A 21,703-nucleotide genomic window follows, 5' to 3' on the forward strand; every position below is an offset into this window, starting at 1 on the left:
ATTTGTTTATCTTAGCAGCTCATCAATTCAGAGAAGCACAATGATGAACCATCCCAATATCCTCAAGTGTCAACTAGGTATGCTCTGGGGGTCACTTTACATGTGGACTCCACAGAGTAAACTTCAACTCAAGATGCCTAAGCTAAACAAAAAGCCAAGCCGTGGATTTCAAGTTGGTCACTCTTACCACGCGCCCTACAGCAGGACAATGCCTCCAGAGAAAACCAATGGTAGCTGGTCGCGTTTCAGTAATAATGATTATGACAATGTTGTGCGTGAGCGTTCGGATGGCATAATCTATGCACCGACGGTCGAGAACACAGTCAGCCCACTGAAGATACTTCGCCGGGGACAGGATGCTGCAAAGGACAATACGTATGTTATACCAACTGAAGATACTAACATTGTTGCCAGCAAATTTAAAATTCTTGAAATGCTGAATGGGTGTGCAGAGCTTCATTTCAACTTTATTGGTCATTGTGACATTCCAAAGTTTGAGATAGAACATGACATCAAGAAGGGTGCTAGTGCTCGCTGGGCACTGAGGTGTGCAAATTGTAATTTTGCTTGTGGGAAGCATTATTTTAAACTTTATAATGAAATAGAGAAGCAAGGTCGTGGTGCAAAGCAGGCTGAAATAAATGTTGCATTGGCACTGGCTTCTCAGGAAATTGGTAGTCAATCAAAGACTAGGACATTACTGTAAATCGCAAATGTTCCACTAATGTCAAAATCAAGTTTACAAAACAATGTCAATAGGGTTGGGATGGAAACTGTTGAACTCAACAAGGATGACTTGAAGAGACAACAGAATTATCTAAAAGAGGTGAAAAGAATGAGATGTGATCAATCAGGTGTCAGTGTTCAAATGGACACAGTCTATAATAGTTTTACTATTGCCAGACGAAGTAGGCCCGGTCAAGCCGCGACTCAAGCGGTGGGATTAGTTCGTGAAAATGAGACACCGTCCCACAAAATCATTGCAGTAGGTATACTTGACAAACTGTGTTATAAGGGGGCATGGCTTTTAGGAAGAAGGTTCCAACCAAAGTGTGGCACAGATGAAGCACATGATGGATGCAAGGCGAATCTTCCAGATTATCAAGTTCTCAGGGAATATGACATTGGTAATATGGTTGGGTTAGAGTTGGCAGCTAATCACTTACTTGTTCATTGCTGTACAACCGACGGTGACGGTAAATGTAGTGCTGGCATGGAGGATGCTTTCAGCACCTTTCTTGGGAAGGCCTTAAAAGTAGAAAGAATGTCGGATACATATCATTTGGGCCAAGCCCAATTTCGTAAAGGCATGAGAGCCCAATTTTCAAAGGGAATGTTTGTTGGTATGAAGGCACCTGATGCAGCAGAGGCGAAGAAATGTCTCTCCAGTGATATTGCAATCCGTGCATCCACAATTTTCGATACCCTGTTTAAAAAGTATCATGGGGACACTGACCAAATTGGTGAAAACTTAGCCACAATAGTGGACAATCTGATCGCTTGTTTCGACGGTGACTGCAGCCAGTGTTCAATCGAAACAACCGTATGCGATGGCCAAGGTTCTTGGTGGAGTGCATGCAAACTAAGCAACTTGGAGTTGTCAGCCAAGGACCTCAACATGAGTGATGCTGACAAGCTTCTTGTGAGAAGCATACTGGAGATGAAGTTGAGTAAAACATGTCTAAAAAAGATACGTCATGCGACAAATACACAGGCCTGTGAGAGTGCCAATCGGCAATTGAATTTGATTGCGCCAAAAAACGTGACTCACCTTAAAAACTATCGCAGTCGTGTTCATGCAGCAATCCACACCATGAACAATACACGGGGAAAGTCCATTCCACTGAAGCTCAAGAGACTTGGTGCCCGAGTTTCAGCAGCAGCAATGAATTGTCTGAAAGAAATGGACAATAGGAAGTGGTACTATAAGAAATGGGAAAGCGAGCTGAAAACTAGGATTAGACGACGAGTTGTAAGGACAATTCGAACGCGTGCATTCTATCAAGCAAAGAGAAGGGGGGTAGTTAAAGACATTGACTACCATAAGGACAGGCTAGAACTAGAGGGGGGGGAGGAGGAGGGTGGATTAAAGGAGAGAGCTAAGAGACTAGCAAGAGATTACAACCACCACTTTCGACAATACACAGCAATTTCATCCAGCTCAGAAACAATTTAAGATATCACTAGCTTCACTTTATACCCACTATTATACTATTTACCTCAAAACAAGCAGTCTTTTTTATCTAAGTGCCCAAAGCATTTCTTTTCAGCCAGGCAAGTCTTCCTCTGGTTGTTAATACCCCTAGCTTCTAAACTCAAGTGGTCAACATTGACACACAGCGCATTGTGGCATCTGTGAGAGACATCAAGTCCAAAAGGCAAGGGGCCACCATAATATGCAATATAAGCAAGCCTATGGGCCCTGTGCTTTTTGCTGCACCCGTCCCAAGGTAGTTTAAACCGTGTCTCCCCATAACGACGACTATACCCAGTCCATAATATACAGTTTACACAATTCGACTTCAGATCAGCTTCGCTGTTCCGGTTTATTTTAACTTTTAAGGTCTGAATCCATGATTGCTGCTGAAAGGGTTAATATGTACAATAATGCCATAAATATTGGTTCAACTACAAGAAAAAGGACTGGAAAGGACGTGCAGAATAGAGAAAATAAGATAAAATGTGCGTGCAAGTGTCAAATTTTTCATACTTGGTCAACCATTTTGACTACTAGGCCAGAGTCCTCTATTAAAACTTGTGTACATTACATGTACATTGTTGTGCATATGTTTTGGTAAAAAAGTACACCTTGGACCAATCAATCTGCACAAAATTTTATACATGTCAAGAAGAACCCTTTGCCAATAGCATAATAAAGTTTTAAAAAATTCCAATACCGATTGCCTGAGAAAAAAAGATTTCCGTACACCATATCCATCAAAACGTCACTGGTGCATTGATATGGCCCTGTCAAAGTACAAGTTCTAAACTGACCAGTGAGACCACATTTTCTTAAATATATTATCAAAAAGCATATTTCTGTGATGGCCTGACTCTGTAGATTTAGAATCAACCACAGATTGAGAATTAATTCCACTTTGGTCCATCCCAGCCATGTATTTACCACAACTTGACATTTTGATAAGCTCCATGTGACTGTGCCACACTTCCGGTCGCGGATGAATACAGGTCTCTGCCCTAATAGGTATAGCAGGCATGCTTGTCATATTTTAAACTTGAGGACTTGTGCATTCATTTCCTGTGACTGTGACTGTGTGAATTGGAATAAAAAGATATATTTTTTTTAAATGAGGTTCAGAAGTCTTGTCTCGACTTGGCTGTGGTCAAATATTGCCACTTAACGTTACCACCTGCAGCTAGAACTTGTTTTGGGTGATAAAGATCAAGAGTGCTTTAAAGGTCCAACCTGCACTCAGGTGGTACCAAAATAAACTACAGAACATGTGCATTCATGTAACATAAAGCTGGCTTCTGTCAGATCAGTACCTGTGTAGTAGGGTGTGAAATACAGAGGTGAAGCACTCGTAAATCACTCAAGTTTAAAAGTGGGTCATAAGCCTGAAAGTGAATGATGAGTGAAAGCAATAGTTCCTGTACAAAGAGAAAGTTTTCAGGTTAATGTAAGATTAATGTAATTTGGCATTACATTATAACAGTATACATGTATTCATATTAACCAGCATGAGTTTCAAAATATTCATGCGGATTGCAAAATGGCCCCTGGTGTGGTGGTCTCTTCATTCAAAATTCCTCTGATTTTAAAATGGCAATTGTAGTTAAGTCTGGTCACAATCGCCATGAATTAAGTAGTTAAAACTCAATAAGTATCTCTCCTTTGATTGAATGAAACATAATTTTTTCATATTTCAAGCTTACTTTTATTTTTTTAAAGGATCAGCCCAGAAAATCTTTGAAAGCCTAGAAATGGGAGAAGATGTTGATCCTGAATTGTTTGAAAGACAAGAAATGGTGAGTGCCGATGATATCAAGATCCATTCATAAACATTTTTTATCACATGTATATCAGAAGCATTGTTGTCATTAATCATCTGTTGTCTGATCATAAGATGTTCACTGTGGTAACTTCCGGTACTGTAAACCAGGATATCAATGCAAGCATTCGGTCTTCGCAAATTCACAACCCAACACAAACTTTAAAAGTGTAATAATTTCTACTCTATCTAATGGATTTGGTACCAGATGCAGTGTTAAGTCTATTGTTTTCATTCTTGGTATGGCACCTACATGAACACGTATACTGATGTATATGTATACGAACGTTTCTTTTTTTCAGACAACATACTCTGTTGATCCCGTCATTGAATTTGATGCATCAAAGAGGAGACGAATGGAAATACAGGTAATTTAGCTATTCTATTCCATTAACGTGTAGTTCAGGGGTCAAATAGCAATGAGCCACGTGTAAGTTGAGTCACATTGAAGTTTGAACAATCTAATACAGTTGAGGCCTAGCAAACTGAGCTAAAGGCAAAGTGAATGAGTTCTAATTTCATCCAAACCATTCAACAAGTTGTTTTTCCGACTTTATTGAATGGATTTTCTTTTCCAAGGAAAGGTCAATTTGGCAGACTGGGAGGGTGACTTTTCACAGAAATCTGGGGAATTGATTCTACTGGGGAATACTGGTTGAAAATGTTATAAAATACAAATGTACAATGTACATCTATACCTGTCTGCTTTGACTTGTGCCAGAAGAAACGAATTGTGACTATGACCTACCGGTACACAGCTTTCAAAGTATCAGGGCCAGGGGTGTTGTTTTTAGGTCAGCAAGGCTCTTTCTTAATTCTAACTCTCTTTTTTAGCCTCCATCTCCATGCACTAGTAGTGAAAATAGGCCCAGTGCAAGGTCAAAAGTATGGCAAGCCGTTTGCTTCAAAAAGTCGAGATGATTTTTTTCAAGTCGAGATTTTTTTTTCAAGTCAAGAAAAAATATTTCAAGTCAAGAAATTTCTTCAAAAAGTTGAGATTAGTATTTTCAAGTTTACACATTTTTTTTCAATTCTACAAGTTTGTTTTTTTTTAAGTCGACTTTTTAAATATATATACATTTTTTTTTTTTAAGTAAAAAAAAAAGTTTTTTTCATTAATTTTTTTATATACAACTTATCAGTTAATTATTTTTCTAATTCTTTTAAATTTTTTTTCAAGTCGATAAAAATTTATTGTAAATGACAAATTTCCTATTCAACAAAAAAAAAACACATTCGAGACAGAAAAAATAAGTCGAACATTATGACGTCATCACTTTTCGTGTACAGTATGTAGACTCGTCCCCAGCCGTTCTCTTGCTGACTTCGCATTCTAATGCCCACATATATACATAGCAGGGGACCAGTCTATACAGTATGCAAGATAGCGGGAGGCGATGTTGTTGACATTGCCGAGTGTCTGCGTCAGTGTCCCGCTATGGTCCGGCGATCTGAAAGGGCCAGACAATCATTAGATCAAAACAAACTAGAGAACTGTTCCAGGCTACTAGATGACATTCTAGGAATTCTGAGTGCGCTGTATATACGTGCATGCGATCTCTTCGGTGCCGGTGTAACATCTGTGGTTGTTCCCCATGTGTCAGTGTTTCCAAACAATAGGCAGCTAGAGAGACCACGACTTTTCAATAGGGGGGATACACAGAAAAACTTGTCAATCTATTTTTGAGCGTTCCCAAACAATGAGGGGAAACACTCAAAAACAGAAACACTCAAAAACATTACACCGGTTCCGTTTTGGCAGAAGATTTTGCGGGGGTCTTGGCGCTATGCACAGCACTAACGATCAGGTATTGCACGCGATAGAGGGTTTGCAGAATAACACGACACACGGGCCTGATCGCGGCTGGCCAGGTGTTGAATTAGGCGGCGCGCGCAATGTACACAAAAACTGATGACGTCATAATGTTCGACTTTATTTTTGTAGCGCTCGACTGATTATTTTCTCGAGTATGAAATTTTTACTCGAGTATGAAATTTTTACTTTCGACACTATTTCGGTATTTATTATGTATCATTATTATATTTTACAAACACTATTTTAATTTTTATAATCATTTTTTTCTCGCAGTGAAATTTTTATTAATTGATTTAACTTCAATAAGTTAAATGAGAAGAAAAATAAATATCTCGACTTGAAAAAAAAATTTTATTTCAAATTTTTTTTCTTGACTTGAAAAAAATCATTTCGACTAGGAAAAAAATCATTTCGACTTTTTGAAGCAAACGGCTTGCCATACAAAAGCCATAGCTGATAAAACTGAGAAGAGAGGAAAATCCACCAAGGTAGGTGCAAACTTTGAAATCTGTTTTTTTGCCTTTCTATTTTCCGAAATTCCTTTTATGTGTTTGTATTTTTGCACTGATGCTGCAGCATTTCTCTAAGTATTCCTACAGCCTAAGTTCGTAGTCCTCAAGTCGCTTTTTGGTGTTCTCTTGATTGAGTAGCCTAGTCTCTCTTTGCCTAGAAAGTGCAGGGACCATACTTTTTGACTGCTGATTTTTGTACCAATTAGAATATTACACATCTCTGTTCTACTTGTTAATTAAATGTTGAATAATCACTTTATACTGCCTTCTGGAGTGAAGAATTACTCCGTACACTCTTCTGGAATTTAATTGAAAGAATATGTCAGATCCTTGCTAAAATATCATGAAACATGGAAAGCAATTACATGGCTCTTTCTATATAATTTACTCTCTTTTTCAGCCTCAATCTAGGACCAGTGTTAGGGTCAAAGCTAAAACTGAGAAGACAGGAAACTCAGCCAAGGTACGGTGTCTTTAGCTCACCATAGGGAAGCTTGTATAGATGTATTAGTGTGGCGTTCATATTCAAATGGTTGCATTGTAGAGTTAATGACAAATGTTGTCGGTGTGCATAATAAGGTTTCATCACGTATCATCCAGATTTGACCTGAAGTTTAAGGGCACCCACATGACTAGGGTCAACTGAAAAGTTCTCAATTTCCTTTTTAGTTTGGTACGTTTTGTCTATGATCGATGGAGATGGTTTTAATTTAGTGAAGGAATGGACGGACTTAAGGACTCGCTCTGGGCCACATTTTCCAGATCGAATTTGAATGCATGTCTTTCTTCAAATACCGGTACTCCTTTTTGAGTTTGTTCATGATTTAGCATTCCTTTGATCCTATTGCATTCCTAATGTATGCAACATATAGATGTACCCAAGCATGTTTTTTTGAAAATTGAGGTTTGAAGCTACAAAAATTTATATCTGAAATTTGGACGATTTGGAAGTTCCATGTTCACCTTATTTTCTGGTTTGCACATATTTCTTTGACTTGTGTATTTCAGCAGAGTGCCAGGAACTTTTGTCTCTTCTTCATCTTTGCGAAAATTCTGGCTGCATAGCAGCCATCTTTGAAATTTTTTTTCCGATTTCATTGCCAATGGTTGTATGCAGAGGTACAAATAATACCCAAAAGATTGAGAAGCAGATACACTGCCACTAAAAGTGACTGACAATAATCTTCCGATTGTGGCATGTGACCTCTTTGCTGGACCGTCTGACCCAGATGTGTTTGCCTTCTCTTTTACAGGCTGCACCAGCAAGTAGGCCTGAGGCAATTTCTCAACCTGTGAACAATAGGAAGTCAGTCAAAGCTAAGGTATGTGTGTGACCAAGTTTCCATCACCGAATTCTTTTTAGACCTTGAGATTGTTCAGACTTAACTTGTCATGTCCAATCTGTCATCATGACTTTATGGGAGAACCTGTGGCATGTTTGTCAAGGTTCCGCAATCTGAAGTTTCAGATGTACTCTATAATTTTTGCCTTGTCCTCCAGAAATAAAAGTGTATTTTCAAATTCTTTGTTCAGACTTAACTTGTCATGTCCAATCTGTCATCATGACTTTATGAAAAAACCTGTGGCATGTTCGTCAAGGTTCCGCAATCTGAAGTTTCAGATACAGTCGTGCCCGAAAGTTTACATACACTTCAATGGATGATACAACTTTGTCTCTTTCTCTGCAACTACAGAATGCTGGAATAAAAGTCTCTTGTTTAAGGGAAGCCTATCATCACATCTCATTATCGGCTAAAAAACAGACTTCAGTTTCATCAATTTCATTGTTTTTATTTACATTATTTGTTGACAATGCATATTTCAGAGAGTCAGAAGTTTACATACACTGGCCAAATATTTCGTCATATTGTCTTTGACACTAATAACAGCTGCCAATGTTGTGGGATAACTATCAACGAGCTTCTGGCAATACTGAGAAGGAATCTTCACCCTTTCCACTTAACACAGCCTGCACAGTTCATTCAAATTTATTGGTTTCCTCACACGGACCCTCTTCTTCAGCTCTGTCCACATATTTTCAATCAGATTCTGATCGGGGCTGGGCCATTCTAAGATGGTCACTTTATTCTTCTGAAGCCATCCAGCGACTAATTTCAAAGTATGAAAAGGATCATTGTCCTGCTGAAAGACCCAACTCCGTCTAAGGTTCAGCATTCTGGCGGACTGTCTCAAGTTTTCCTGGAGAATATCCACATACCGTATTTTGCTGCGTATAAAACGCACCGGGGTATAAAGCGCACCCATGGAGTCCGTAGACAAAATCCAGACATAAGGCGCACCTACGTATAACACGCAGTACATTTTACATACTACAGGTATACACAATGTACCGGGTATACTGGGCCATAAACAATTTTTGCCGGTTTTTAAACTGAACTTCCTATTTCTTTTTCAGTTGAAAAGGACTGTTGTAACAATGAAGAGGGAAAGTGGTCATACACACCTCCGACCCTGCATCACATACTTGTATACTAGTTGCTAATAAAGCCGATACATTTGTACTGCGTTCCTCTTTCTTATCTCACTACAGCGGTAGTCTTGCTCGTACTGGATATAAGTTATAACCGATAAAGCTTTTCTCATTGAGAGAAAAACTGTGTTGTGCTCAACTACAATTTCGTGTGTTGACACGTGGTTGGCGGTAAAAGCCTCGCTTTGATGTTAAATCATGGCGGCACACGATCAGCTGATTTATCGATTTGGATTTATCTCGCATCTACGCTCTGAATATTGCCGCTAAGGACCCTCAAAAACATTTATAGAAGTAACTAAAATGATAATGAGGATACTAATATGTATTGCGTACAGAACAGGCGAGATAGCATTGGTGAACTATGCAAAGTGCATCGATATTCCCGATTTTTCTTTCGTGCAAAAATATAAAATGCGCCGACTTGGTTGCGAGCCAAAAAAGCCGTCAAAAGAAATGAGTTGATGGAAAAATCTTGTGATCATTCGGTGGCTTCCTAGGGCTAGGCCATAGATAACACGCACCTTCGTATAACGCGCACCCCCCGATTTTAGGGCTTTCTTGGGTCAAAAAGCTGGGCCTTATACGCAGCAAAATACGGTAGTCCTCATTCTCATGATTCCCTCTATCATGTCTATTCTCTGGAGTGCTCCCGTCCCACTGGCAGCAAAACATCCCCATAGCATAATGCTGCCACCTCCATGCTTCACAGTCGGTACGGTGTTCTTTGGATTACCCCCCCCCCCCCCCATTTTGCCAAACGTACTGCTGGTAGTTGTGGCCGAAGACTTCGCTTTTAGTCTCATCAGACCAAAGAACACTCCTCCAGAAGGCTCTGTATTTGCCCACATGTTCTCTCGCAAACTTCAGCCTTGCTTCCCGGTGGCGTTTTTGAAGTAAAGGCTTCTTTCTTGCCCTGCAGCCTCGTAGTCCACTACGATGCAAGACCTTCTGGACAGTGGACAGTGACACATTTGTCTCTGTAGCTTCTAATTCCTGGCAGAGGTGTTTCTTGGTCGTCTCGGGGTTAATGTGCACCTTTCTAAACCAATGTGGGCTCATCTTTGGCTGTCAGCTTGCGCTTTATTCCTGACCTTGGTAAGGTTGCTGTTGTCCCTGGGTCCCTGTACTTCCGCATTATTGTCTGAACTGACGCCCGTGGCATATCAAGCTGCTTGAAAATGGCTCTTAGTGAAGTACCAGACTGGTTCAAGTGGACAGTCGACTCTATCAGATCTTGAGAGTACTCCTTTGACTTCCCCATGATGGCTCTAAGCTGGCAAATGATCTGAACAGAAACCCAGTCCCTTTTATACTGCTACAGTGGCGCCACCTGAGCTATGACATAATCATGATGGTCAACAGGTAGTGGAGACAAGATAAAAGCCATTGTATAACATATTTGCCCACCTCAAGGCCAAACAACTAGTAGATAAGGTAGGTGTATGTAAACTTATGACACTCTGAAATATGCATTGTTCTCAAATAGAGCTCATAAAAACAATGAAATTAATTAAACAGAAGTATGTTTTTTAGTTGATGACGAGATGTGATGATAGACTTCCTGTAAACTATATATACTATTCCCGCGTTCTGTAGTTGCAGAGAAAGAGACAAGGTTATATCATCCTTTGAATTGTATGTAAACTTTCGAGCACGACTGTACTCTCTAATTTTGCCTTGGCCTCTTTCTTACCAAACCTGAGTGTGTGTTATTATTGCACCACCAATATCCAATTTGATAACCAGTACGCATGTACCCAATGGTTTGGTTGTCTAATTTTCTAATTGTAATTTCTAATTCTAGTGTAAAAGTCAATAGTTCCCTTTTTTGTCATGGTAATGTTTTGGGCATTTTCTATTCTTGGCTCACATGGGTGAGCTTATATCCTTACGATTTCATCTTGTCCAGCATTGTTGGCTTTGACTTTGTCTGTCGTTAAGCACTTTTATCATATACCCCAAGTGCAGTGATCTGGCAGACATGACCACGAAAACCTACAAAAAATGACTCAAAAGTCCTTTCAAATTCATCCAGTGTACCAGGGCCCAGTATTTATAAGACATCACAAACACCACTGCAGTTTATAACTATGCAGACCTTATTTTGAGAGAAATTGGCGAAAGATGCATGAAACATTTATCGCATGACCTGAGCGTGCAATACAGCCATTCAATAAAAATATTTTATTGCAAAAGAATGCTTGAGATAATTTCTTGTGCAATACAGACGTCACATTGTCTTGATTGTTGCCGGAGTTCCACGACGTCGCAAAGTTCTGACGATATTTTCATGAGGTCGTGACGTCGTCCACGACGTTCTCACGTCATGAGAAAATTATGGGAATTTTGATCCAAAAAGGCACAAAATTGCCCTTTTATCTGCATTTTTTTTGTACTTATGAAAATATTTGTGGTATATGATAAATAGTAAACTGCATGAGTGTCTGATCCGAGTATCCAGATTGCGCTCGATGATTTTCAACGCAGGTCGAGAGCTTTTCAAGCCGTAGAAAATCATCTCGTGCAATCTGGATACTCGGATCAGACACTCGTGCGGTAAGGGTAAGAATTTTCATTAGATTCAAGTTGCCGTGTTGGAAATAACAGTGGCCATAAAATATATATAGAAAATGTAGCACTTGTCTTCATGGCATCATTGCATCACATCATCAGGAGGATAGGATTTTTGATAGAAATTTGCAACCATAAGCTGATTTAGAAATTTAATTTGCGGAGCAAAAACAAACAGTTATGTGATATTTCCATTGAAATAATGGACTCCTCGGAGTGCATGATGCAATGAGATTACAAAGAAACATTTAGCCAAATGTTCAGTTGTTGAAAGGTTTAATGAGGAACTGACCCCTGTATCCTCATATCCAATCGGGGGGGGGGGGGGACAATTTGGTCGCATGGCCATCAGAATGAAATGTAATTGACTTATTTTGCAGGAGACTATTGCGCAGCTGAGAGAATAGACAACTACGACCCCAAAAACAACACGTAATATTACATAAAGTGGCAAGGATATGATGCGTCCCACAACTCATGGGTGAAAGCGGAAGAGGTAACTTCTCCTCTCATCTCTTCTTACAAAGAGAAATTAGGTAAATCGTGATTGAAAGGATTATGGCTGTGTGCTCTATGCAGTTGATGTTGTAGTGGTTGTGAGTCAGGCTGATGCAGCAGTTTCTTAGAGGTAGTGCCCAATCCGAACAACTGTAGCTTATCACATAATTATCGTATTATTAAATATCGCACTTAAACGTATTTTAAAAGAGAAGATGTTCCTCGTTTTAAAAATGGTTACTGTGTATGCGTCGAATGGCGTCGACTCATGTCAGCTGATGTTCAAAAATGTCTTTTTTTGCCGGTCCTGGCAGGACTCCCTTCACCATAATCATCATATGTAGCTATTGTAATGAACAGTGGGGGATCTCTCAAATCTATTCTAGTATACCTTTCAGGGGGGGGGCTATATTATTATTATATTAATTAATATCATGGGGGATAAACCCCCCCCCCCCCCCCCCCCCCCCGGCCCCGCGCTACTCAATAGTCAACTGCATGCATTTCATTGAATTTTTTTCTGTTTAAAGTCATCAGTGATTAATACTGAAATGAACAAGAGGCCCAAGGGCCTGGCGCTCAGCTGAGTTAATATCATTAATATCTTCCCGGTGTTTAGTTCATTATGCATGAAAATGGCATGCTCCATGGTATTTGATATCCTTTTGCGTTCACTACGGTACCAATGTTTTTGGTTGACATAATTATGCCACTGTTCATTCCTCAATCCTGACCATAATTCGGGTGAAATCATCGTATGAAAATATTTACCGAAACATGAAGTTTATGCCATGAATGAGGATACTCATTGTCATAGCCTCGTTTACAAGTACGAAGTATTTTCCCGCGAATATTCAAAACTGCTTGGCTCCTTGCCAGTTAAATAACGTGACTATACACAAAATAGAAAACTTTGATGGAAATTGTAAATCATTTTTTTATCTATCAGGGGAAACAAGCTGATGATGATCAAATAAATCATTTAGGAGAAATCGTTTTGTTGCTGAAGCTTGCATGACGAAGTTAAAGCGAACTGGAACCGCCGAGCGATTTATTCAACTTTTCGACTTTCACCGCCCGAGAAAGTCGAACTTCCAACTTCATATTCGAGTTCAGATTTGTAGCTCCGCCCCCAGTGCCCGAGCATGCGCAGTTCAATTTGTTATTATTGAGAATCATGTGAGAATCACGTGAGTCATGCGATCTTTCATTCATGAGTTTTCGTAGTAAATTCTATAGTAGTGACGTCACTCAATGATTGACAGCTAGGCGCCATGTTTCATTCATGCCTCGTTCTGATCACCCGATACGCGGGAAATGAAAATGAGGTCATACGAACTGGCTCGGCGGTTCCAGTTCGCTTTAATGCTAAACCTTTTCTTGTGCTCTACTGCGCCACCGTAGTTTTCTATTTAGAGTAAATTAGACCAGCGATGACGTCATTTCTGGTGATTCCCTACGTTGTCCAATGAGCGCTTTTTAAAATGTGCCATTTGGTATTGTACAGTATGCAATGTATTTTTTCAGCGCTGCCAGTTGCCGAAGAGAATGCCGTAGCTCCCTCAATTTCCAATCAATTTTTATGGGAGTGACATTATTGTATTGCTTAGAATGTCTACTTTTTACTCATGAAAGAATCGTAGAACTAAAACATAATAGGCGAACAGAATCATGCCGATTCACTGCACATACTGTGGGAATTCTCCACTTCAAAATACATCGGCGATGTCATCGCGAACAGAGCATGCACTTCCGATATCGTTTTCACAGAAATGTCGCCAAATATTCAAGAACTAATTTCTGAATTTAGTCCCTAAAGACCTTATGACTACCACTGAAACGAACTAGTGATAATATCGCCTACCAGACTACTTTTTAAGCAGAAAATTGGGTACTTGAGTGTCATTGAGCTCCAAGATTATTGCACATAGCGTAAACAACATGCCGCCATTTTGTCTCCGCTTCGGTATTTCGTACGCCGCTTATAATGCACCTTCTCAATTAAAACCAACATAATAAGGCCTTACATCGTTGATTGAATAGGAACACCACACAAAACACAATAAAGTGGGGGTACAATCGATTACGAAGCTGAAGTGAACAGTGATTTATTCCTGGAGCTACTGCTTTTGTTGTGTAGCTGCCATGTTTTGAGAACTGGCAAATAGGAGACTTCATTGATGGCTGACGTCATCGGGCGGGAATTTGAATCGGCAGAAATAATTAAAAGGCAGGTAGCGCCCTCTCCTGTTAAAATTTTGAACTTTTTCTCAATAAAATAGATTTTCAAGAATTTTATCTTAATATTAGAGCATATTTCGACTAATTCTGCTGCTCCTAGGCCGATATAGGCCAGTTTCCTTCATGCACTCTCGCTCGCAGGAAGTAGGTCGAATGGCGACAAATTTTGTTTTGAAAGTAGAGTTTGACCAGAAGTATCCAGAAATGCAAAATTGAAGTCTCTAGGTCTTACGGTTACAAAATGTGCACCATGGGTTTAACGGACGGATGGATGGATGGATGGATGGATGGACAGACGGACGCCACTGAACAACTTATTTGACAAGCTCGGCTGACTTAGTCAGCTGAGCTAATAATTGATGACGATGCTAATAGTTATAGTAGTATTATTATTATATGTAGGCCTATGTGTCTCTGGGGATGCACCTAGCCTACCACTTTGTGGCACAGCCCCGCCCATTCCAGCTAGTATGACATGACTTCTAGGGTGGGGCATTTTTTTATTTTATAAATATCATTTATGCAGAAAAGGCAAAAGTAAATCTAGGCTACCCCTAGTGGCATATTCCTGAAATCTATGTGATATTGGAGTACCGGTAATTATAAATATACCAGTTATTACTCTAAAGATGTTATGCTCCCCCCCCCCAACTACATGTACTCCTTGACCTCAACCCTGGAACATTTTATGTCATTTTTGCTGGTGTATAGTGCTGCGCACTATACCAGTATTTATGGAACAATCTCTTCACGTTGATCATGAACTGCTGTAAATATATTCCTTTCGTTTAAATATTGTTTCATGTCGCGAACGAGTGAGGGCTCCCAAGAAGGACTTCCAGTTAAAAGACCTTCGACCTTAGTTGATGATATGGTGTTTGTACGATATGAAAGTTGTTATTGATGTTTGCTTAGAGTCCTTCTCAGACCCCTCGCTTGTTTGCGTGTCATGAAGCAGTATCATGTTGCAATGCTACCATTTAGGCCTTTCGCTTTTCGGGCTTCATTTCATCCAAGTCAAAACATTACTCACCTTAGCAGGTGCATCATTACATAAGTATAATCAACACATTTCTATTAAAAGAACAAAATCATCGTCACAGCATATTTCATCATGCTAAGGAATGTATTCCTAGAAACCATGACTGATTCGTTGAGTAATATCTATGCAAGTTTTTAATTGAGCAATATCTAGAAATACTGATATATGTCAAAAGCAAAATAAAGCTTCGAGAAACAGTTTTATTAAGTGAGATACGTTTAGTAGCATCAACTAGTACTGTATCCAATACCACTGTATAACTTGTCATAATTTGCCGTTAAGATCGAAATATTTATCTGTTAAGAAATACCATAAATTATGTGGTCAAATTATGTACCAATCATTGTGAAAGACAATGAGTCATGTGATGCAATCTCAGGAAGATCACACATCTGATGAGTAAAAGTGACTAAAATTACACATATAAATTCCTGGAAAAACAGGTAAATTCCTGAACAAAACGGGTATATAAGGGGCAACAAGTGGCTTAAAAAGGAAGTTAAGCTAGTAGGGACACTACTTTAAGTCAGGAAGAGGCTGACACTTGGACGGATACTCAGAGTTAAACGGACACTGAGATCCGAAACCCCCGATTTCCCGTATTTCTCATATTTCGGATAACTAAAAATCATTCCATTTCACTTGGAGGAAATACACGTAAGTCTGCCGATTTCACCTATTTTTCTACACCATAATTATCATTCTTATGTTGATACCTACTCAATCAGCCACCATCTTGATTACTATAACGCTTTGGCTTTGAAGTGATCTCCCACGGAAAATTACTTATGATAAGAAATAATTACTATTACGTGTACGTATAATTTATACCTGCTGCTTCAACAACTAATAGCGGTATTCAGCCCAGTTGATCTTTAGGCCTTTCTGTTTCATTCATGTCATTCCCCACCTACTATTGTAAATTCTCCTCAATAAAATTATAAAACATATTTGAATCTTAGCTTGATAATATCGTGTGCTATACTAACAACCTTTTACATAAATTGATTCCTAGCGAAGAGGTACGATTCTTGAAGGCGCCCCTTTCTGCTACTGTAGAGCTTGTGCTTTACCTTTGAGTTAAGTCCACCCCCCATTTTGAATACGTTTAGCAGAGCCTCATACCAAGAATTACCTCGTGTTTAGGACTCAGTTTGTCTGTGTCTTCATTAATCTCAAAACAACACCACTGGTACTCTTTGGAAATATTGACTTGTCTCAATACGACCTCCTGCTGTGAATAGATTACTAATCTATCACAGGTACCAATTACATGTGTTGCTGTTTACACAGCTTCCAGTAAGCCACCAGAGCACGCTTACATCTGCTGAACTCAGGACATTGTGTGACTCCTTGAGCAAAACCCTTCTTACCATATCACAAAAGTAAGAATTATTCCCCGATCATCGTCCCTGACTTCTTGCCATTTCACAAGAGTAAGAATATCCCCACGGATCACGGTCCCCACTGCTGGAGCAAATACTTAGGTTGAAAACTGAGAAATGGCAGCAAGGTGTTATTGTTGCCATAAGAGGTTCGAGGAACTATTTGGTCAATGTCGAAGGCCGTACTAGGTTGGTCCATGCCAATCATTTGATGCATGCGCATGATCTGATCGACATCTCGGAGACAAGTTCGTCTCCAACACCTGTTGCTGTTGAGACAGTGGTCCCAGATTCTTTGGATATTCCATCCGATTCCCACTCTGCTGTACCAGAGGAATCCGGTCCCACTGCCGAACCAGAAACAAGTGCCACACCCAGTGGACAATTGCTTCCAAGTCCTAAACCAATTCTAAGGAGATCTTTACGTACAGTGAAGCCAGTCCAGAGAATGGATCTGTAAAGTGGGACAAGGTTTGCAGCTTAGCAATTTTCATCTGCAAGCTTGCAATTTCTTTTTAAAAGAGAGCAGTGTAATATATTGTGTATATGTATATATTGTGACACCCTGTATAGCATTACTACTTTAGTACTCAGTAACAAATATAGGTGTCTCCACCACTATACTACATGACAGTGTTGTGTTGTAATTTACATTCTCCACTTAGGTTACAAATATCACAAAGACAACTTTGCAGAAGAAAGGGAATGCATTATCGAAGTTCAACTTGAAGAACGATATTCAAAAGGGACTGCATCTTTGTGTGAATGAGGATAACCCCAGCATCCATCCTCCTTATATCTGTGAATGCTGTCGTTGGAGGAAGAATGTGAATCGAAAACGATCTGCTGTCCTAAACATCACTGTGAGACAGTTTTTACCGCATGACTCCATGTGTCCACTTTGTCCAGGATAAAATCTTGGATGTTGTTGAAGAAACTGCAAAAGCATTTTCATTCCTGTATGAAAGATGTAGTGAATCTGTTGCATTGTTCATGTTTGATGAAAATAGAACTGAATTGGAAATGAAATTGTCAATCAGCAGTGATGGCTCTATTAGCATAATGGTTCGGTCAAAAAGTGTTCATCCATCAGTCATTGACGTACCGGAAAAACTCACTTCACAACTGTGCATCAAACTGTTACTTGATATAAAAGATGGAAAATAAAATCTTGTGTAGGGAACAGGGGATATCGGGAGTTGTGCAGGGCAAGGAATCCCAATGCTGCTGCCATATTCATGAAAGAAGATGGATCAGTAATTGCCGAAGAACACTTGAGAAGTGGCAGTGTTTATCACAGAGGTTGTGATGGCTTGGTGATGTTTGGTGAACAGTGCTGTGTGTGCAAGATATATAGAGCTGACATGAACAAAATGTTATATCGGTGTAAAAATGAAAAGTTTGGTGTCTGTAGCATGTCTGTACAAAGTAGCCACGCAAGAAATGACCGCCTGTCAAAAACCCAAGTAAAAGAGAAACTCGTTGCATTGAAAGTTGACAAGGACAGGTTAAAAAGGAAGGTTCAGACTCCAGAGGAAACCTTGCATGAAAAATTTGAGAAGGACTCAATTCAGATAGGAGAAGGTGTGGCAGATGGCATATCGGAGGTTTTTAAACAGTGTAAACCTTCTGAGACCGACAACAGTGCGAGAGCGATTTTTTGGAGGCAGCAGGAGAAATATCGCAACTTAAAATTGAAATCTTCTATGAGGTGGCATCCTCTCATTATAAAGTGGTGCATTGCATTTTGGGCAAAGTCACCGGCAGCATATCAGTTTGTGAGACAGTCTGGATTAATTTCATTGCCTCATGCAAATACATTACGTGACTACACGCTGTTTACCAAAGGGAGGTCAGGTTTTAACCCAGAAGTAATTCAGAGAATTGTACAGGATATGGGATCGGACATTACCTCATACAAACGCAATGTCACAGTAGTGTTTGATGAGGTCAAAATTAAGGAGGGCCTCGTTTATTCTTCAGAGACAGGTGAATTGATAGGATTCTGTCAACTTGGAGACGTTAATCATGAGATAGATACTTTAATCAGACACTGCGAATCTGAATGTTCTGAGGGGGATGTTCACAGCTCTGATAATGCTCCATCCACTGCAACCCACATCATAGCGTTTATGGTCCGTGGGATTTTCAGCAAAATGCATTCAGTCTTTGGACACTACCTTCACGTCAGTTCACGAGTGTTCAGTTGTTTTGGGTGGGGTGTGGAAGGCAGTCAGGTTGTTGGAAATGGCAGGATTACATGTGCGTGGACTAATAGCTGATGGGGTGACTCCAAATCGGAAGTTCTATCGTATTCATGGTAACCATGGCAACGACAATAATGGACAGGGTGTCACATTCCGAACCATCAATCGCCACTAGACACTAATCAGGGTTGCTACCAGTCTTTAAAATGTCATAAATCTTGCAGATTACTTTTATCGACTTTTAAAAGTCATTTTAATTAACCCTTTCAGATCTGTGCTCAGTCTTCAATTTCAATTCAGTGACGAGAGAATAGTTAATTTCATGCCCCCCCCCCCTCACTTATCAACTGATCTGTATTTCAGCTTACAGGAATCAATGTTAAATTAAACCCTCAAGTTGGTAGAAAGACCGAGAATGGCAGTTTCCTTAATATGCTCTTCTCAGCTCATTATTCATTGGCCTGTTTTTGTCTTATTCATTTCAGTACAATGGACAACAAATCAAGTGGTCTCAGCTGTTGACACTGGTGGAGGGGGACCTACACTTGACTAGAAATAATGATGGAGATGTGGGAGGTCTGCGTCAGCTCTCCAAGATTCGCCATGAACATCTGTATCTTACGCCGTCATTGAGAATGAAGGTCAGCTTGGCTGCACAGGTAAGACCATAATCCTGAGACTTTTGGAAGTTTGCCATCTTTCTTAATCCGGCGATGTGTATTTTCCCCCAGAACACACAAGTACTATTTCCAGTTGATCACAAATCACCTAAAATAGGATGAGACTGATTTTAGCTGTTTAACTACTTTCGGTGTTTTAAATGTCGACAGAAGTCTGGGACAGTTACAATGGTTATATGTGACTTGTGTTCTAATTCAGTGATGCTCATAAGAAACAATATTACTGTACTGATGAAGATAATTACTCCAAGCATAAACTCACATGATCACTTTAGATGAAAGATTACATAATAGATAATATTGAATTGAAATATATGATAAGTTTACATTGTTACTATATTTGTGCCATGTAACTTACATTTACTTTTAATGAGACCTTTGAAATATATGATAAGTTTACATTGTTACTATATTTGTGCCAAAGGTCTCATTAAAAGTAAATGTAAGTTACATGTACATGTACTGTGGAATTATTGTTTTTTCAGACAATCTGTGGCTGTTGTATACATATATCATTCAATAAACGTGACGTTTTTCATATTATTAGATACATATAGTCTTGCCTTTATCTTTGCTACCTCACAGCCACTTGACTACATGTATTATAAGGGACCACCTCAAAAGTATTTTGAAGCCTAAAAGACTACGGGTAAGTCATTTAGCCTTTTTGAGTGTGGTCACACCCAAGACATGCAAGACTAAGTGACTTGAGTCATTTTTGCTTCAAAAAACATGTACCTGTGAGATGATCCCTGAATTCATACTTTGAGACAATATCCAGACCGGCACTTGATACTGAGTTCCTCTTGAATTGGCATCAATAGAGAAGTCTGGCTACATGTGCTAGGATTGCAAATTACAGCGTACTTTACATGTACATTGGACTTGGAGCCTCCCTCGGTGGATACCTCTCTAATAAGGACACCGGTGCTGAATTGGTTTGGGTGGAATTCCACAACCAGGACGCCTTTAAAATTGCAGACGATATTGGAGTGTCCTAACAGCAAGGTAACACTTTACTTTAGACAACGTCAAGTCCAACAAGAATACACCTACCACATATGGAAATACTGCCTTTGAAGACGTCATTCAGAATGTTTGGGTTACTTAAGGATTTGTCATGCACCCACCCAGAATATACACAAGATGTCATTGAAAATGCTTAAAAAAATGTCACATCCCACCTGAATACGCCGGACCGTATGGAAATACCGTCTCTGAAGACGTCATTCAGAATGGTTTGGTTTACTTACAACACAATGTCTCATCCAACCGGAATACGCCGGACCGTATGGAAATACCGTCTCTGAAGGTGTCATCCAGAATGGTCGGTTTACTTTCGACACAATGTCACATCCAACCTGAATACGCCTGACCGTATGGAAATACCGCCTCTGAAGACGTTATCCAGAATGGTCGGTTTACTTTCGACACAATGTCACATCCAACCTGAATACGCCTGACCGTATGGAAATACTTTTCTACTGAGTTTTGTAACATCATGATTCTATCCAAATGGGCCATTGTACGATAGAGTGACAGGCCTTTCAATTACGTGGAGACCTCTACACCCTGTATTTTTTTAGCCTATTTTGGGGGACATGTTTTTTTGCTTTTTGGCTTAATTTGGGGACATTTCACCACGCCAATTTGCCTGAACAGCGATGTCATAAATCAAAGTTAGTGACTGATATCACCACATACACCTGAAAAATCATAATTTTAGGGGAAAACTTTAAAATGAGGCCATTTGGATGAGATTTGGTTATGTCAGGGGTCAAAAAACGCTTCAGGGGGGTCATATTAAAAAAAAGACCTAATTTGGGAACATCCTGTAAGGTGTAGGAATCATGTAATTGAGAGGCCTGAGTGACCTTACACAGTCCTTCGTATCTGGGAGTGCTGACCTGCCAGATTTCGGTCTCATGTTCACGGGCTTAGCGCCTTCGTTGTTCAAGAAATAGGTGAAGAACCCCCCCCCCACTGCGATATCAGGCTACGCCCCTGAACGTTCACGTGATACATGTTCTATGTTATTTTCGAATTGGTCAATCACTGCGCATGAGGTGACTTGTGACAAGACATCACATGGAAATAATTAATGCAATGACAGGGTTTACTTTAATCGGCCTGGGAAATATTGAAACGCCACCATATTTGAGGCCACAATTCATGAATTACCTCTTTTGGCAGAAGGGCAGACACGCCGATCTAAGTCAATGAATGTGAAATTTCTAATTTATG

At 39.7% G+C, this 21,703-nt stretch overlaps 3 long non-coding RNA genes across 4 annotated transcripts; 2 read left to right on the forward strand and 1 right to left on the reverse strand.

The window, feature by feature from the left end:
• Positions 1–274: 274 nt before the first annotated feature.
• LOC135486278 (uncharacterized) lies at positions 275–1,897 on the reverse strand. Its single transcript, XR_010446678.1, has 3 exons — positions 1,772–1,897; positions 1,167–1,248; positions 275–359 (listed from the first exon to the last, which is right to left on the reverse strand). It is a non-coding gene; the product is annotated as an uncharacterized LOC135486278 (long non-coding RNA).
• Positions 1,898–3,762: 1,865 nt separating this feature from the next.
• Positions 3,763–5,080, forward strand: LOC135486280 (uncharacterized). Its single transcript, XR_010446681.1, has 3 exons — positions 3,763–3,990; positions 4,316–4,381; positions 4,848–5,080. It is a non-coding gene; the product is annotated as an uncharacterized LOC135486280 (long non-coding RNA).
• A 1,206-nt stretch (positions 5,081–6,286) lies between these two features.
• On the forward strand, positions 6,287–20,011 carry LOC135486279 (uncharacterized). Of its 2 annotated transcripts, none has more exons than XR_010446679.1 (6): positions 6,287–6,317; positions 6,742–6,804; positions 7,595–7,663; positions 11,787–11,942; positions 19,265–19,438; positions 19,945–20,011. It is a non-coding gene; the product is annotated as an uncharacterized LOC135486279 (long non-coding RNA). The 2 variants fall into 2 exon arrangements; XR_010446680.1 differs by having other exon boundaries at positions 11,787–11,902.
• Positions 20,012–21,703: the final 1,692 nt, after the last annotated feature.

This window comes from Lineus longissimus, chromosome 4 (genome assembly GCF_910592395.1).
Source record: "Lineus longissimus chromosome 4, tnLinLong1.2, whole genome shotgun sequence".
NCBI lineage: Eukaryota > Metazoa > Nemertea > Pilidiophora > Heteronemertea > Lineidae > Lineus > Lineus longissimus.